The 2986-nt window shown below is 33.7% G+C and overlaps 1 protein-coding gene across 1 annotated transcript in view; it reads left to right on the forward strand.

Moving 5' to 3' along the window:
• trhr2 (thyrotropin releasing hormone receptor 2) overlaps positions 1 to 2219 on the forward strand; it is a 19205-nt gene extending 16986 nt beyond the window's left edge. The window contains exon 5 of the mRNA XM_029434832.1: positions 1 to 2219. This exon is cut by the window's left edge and continues 1318 nt beyond it. The gene's annotated coding sequence lies outside the window, so the exon portion shown is untranslated.
• The last annotated feature ends 767 nt before the right edge of the window (positions 2220 to 2986 follow it).

Raw genomic sequence — 2986 nt, forward strand, 5'->3', positions numbered from 1 at the left:
CCTGCTGTTTGTTTGCTCCTTTGTATGGATGAACCTGTGATGTGTATCAGTTTGATATTTTTTAGACTTGGGGCGGGTGAAGTGGTATTCGGTATTGACTTTTTTACCCAGGGAGGTATTAAGCTACTTATAGATTAAAATCTTTATGGCAATTATTTGCTTCCATAAACTTGTCCCATAAGTCAGTTCATCTTTTAACTGATGAGAACACTGACGTCATGTGTTCCAGCAGGCTCTATCATGCTAATACTTTAGCATCATAGCATACACATGTGCATCATATACTATACAATGTATTGAGTGATATTAGCTTGGTGACATACGAATATGAGAAATTGAGTGCAAATAACTTTCCCCATGAGAGACTGTATGAGTCTTTATTAGCTAAAGGGATCTTTTAGAATCTAGTTTTTATCTAGTTATCAAACACTCTGAAGCTATAAAATATATTTCCAAGGGGGAATTAAGGAAACTTTAAATAGTCTTTACAAATTAAACTCTTGAACATACAAAAAGTAAATATTGCCAACTGTTCTTGTTTCTTTCTCTTTCATTATAGTTTACTGTAAATGATGATGTACAGTGCTGTAAGTGATTTGTAAGCTAATATTGGATTGTTTTTCTGAACTGCTCTGCATGTCTACACTGATCCTGCCGGATCTAGTTGGCTCTTTGATGTAATTTGTACACACAATGTATTTGAGTTTTCATGCTCCAAAAAATTGTGTTTTTTAAATTATTGAGTAAACAGAATTTCTTCTTGTTTACAGGATATTTGAGCTTTTTCAAAATGTTCTCTGTGTATTTGGCACTGCTGATGTTTAATGAAAATAATAACCTAAAACATTTGCATACCTATTCAAACTTAAAGCAACATGTAATAGTTGTTGGTCCCCTTCGGATGGATGCTTCATAGAATTGAGTGGTAGTGCAGAGTTTGGTATCATTCACTTCTAGCAACCTCTTTTCCCATTACACATAATTTAAAGTTCACACCAGAAGGACAGTAATTGTTTTTCTCACAAAACTGCACTAGTGATGATAGATTGTTAAAGAGGAATTGCTTTGATGACAATATGTTTATCTACAAACTTTTGTTTGCCTCAGCCATCATTCTCCTACTACATTCCCTTTATGCCCAACCTGTCCTTGACATTCAAGTGCTATAGATTAGGACTGAAAGAGGGTGGAAGGCAATCTCAATAGCATATTATATATTTGCAAAATATACAACTTTGTTTTATGGACAGAGTTTCAGAATGAGTTCAGATTTGGGGAACTCCCTATTGTCCGATAATGTAATGCTTTTCTGAAAATGTAATAACATTTGCACTCAACCTAAACGAAAATGTAATAGAACCAGATTATGTAATAACTTCACCACTAATGTAAAAAATGTCTTTACTGATATTGAAATACCATTTTTACTGATAATGTAATGCCTTCAGATCACTTCTTTATTTTATACTGATGATGTATTCATTTTGACAGATAATGTAAAAAAGTATGCTTTCTACAAGTATACAACAAATCTAATACTGTTATTGTCATGTTAGTGACACTGATTTCATGTTTGGAAATGTAAACTCTAGGCTTTACATCAAAACTACATCATCAGGCTGATAAAGCTATTACATTATCAGTAAAAATGTTATTACAATGTCAGTCAGGACATTTGATCACATTATTGGTCAAGTTATTACATCATTGGGACACACACACCCACACACCCACACAGTGTGGAGCAAGTCATTTGGTGATGTTTTTATTATAATGTTTTAGTGAAAAGAACACATTGTCTTGAACTGTATGTGTATTGGCAGTTTAATTGATGGAGCTTAAAATCTTTATTCGTTATGTCTATATATTTCTTGGTGTGTGTGCGCGGGCGGACGCCGAGGCTGACGCGGACGCGCGCCCTGGAGAGCTGCTTGTTAGATGTGTTTTAAATGTTCTTTAATCACAGAATTTCAAATGTATTGATTTTTTAAAGTGACTTTTTCTGTATTGTTGCATCAAGATGGTGTTTTATTGTTTTGAGAAATATGCAATGCACTCTGGTAATTAGCTGTGATTTCATAGTATGCATGTGCAGTACAGCTTTCTTTCTCAATAAAACACATTTGTTGAAGCATCTCTGTCACAACTCTTTTAAATTAACTTTGATTACTTCTACTACTGTTATTTTTTTTATTATTATTCTTTTCGAACACAGAAAAAATTACGTAATGAATGACATGAAAATATACGTAAGTTATGCTTAATACTTAAGATTTTCATTAAATTAAACCCTCGGGCTAGATTGTTATTTTTATTATCTTTTATAGAAAATAAAACAGCGCACATCTTAGATATAATGATAAAATAATATTGATGAATGAATGAAATCAAATAATGAATAAATCAAATAATGAATAAATAAGTCAACAATATAAATGCTAAACATTTGGTGATCTTATTTGGCTAGTTTGAAAATATGTAAAATACCATAGAACCTGAGTAAAATACATTATTTCATATGTAGGCAATGTTTATTTTAGGACATCACCATTGTATTAATTTTAGGACATCTTTTCATTTGTTGTCCGTAAATCAGAATTAGTAAGGATGTAAGTTTGCGCTGTTGTATTTTCTATGTAAGATAATAAAGATGGCAACAATAACAATATCTGGAGTTTTATTTACCCTTAAACGTTAAACAAAATGTGATAAACAATTTAACTAAACACTATACCGTCCATTTTACCATGTCAGTCTACTCCTCTGCCCACCAGGATTTGCCCCCGCACCTTATACTCCTTTGCTAGGTAAACGAGTGGGACCCAGATTCCCCTCAAACAAAACCCGCCTGTTTGCTATCCTGCTCCAAAATGGTGGAACGACCTCCCCATTGATGTCAGGACAGCAGACAGTCTTCACCCCTTCCGTCGCAGACTGAAAACTCACCTGTTTCGACTGCACCTCGGCGAGTGATCACCCAGGATTC

Source organism: Cottoperca gobio, chromosome 6, assembly GCF_900634415.1.
Source record: "Cottoperca gobio chromosome 6, fCotGob3.1, whole genome shotgun sequence".
Lineage (NCBI taxonomy): Eukaryota > Metazoa > Chordata > Actinopteri > Perciformes > Bovichtidae > Cottoperca > Cottoperca gobio.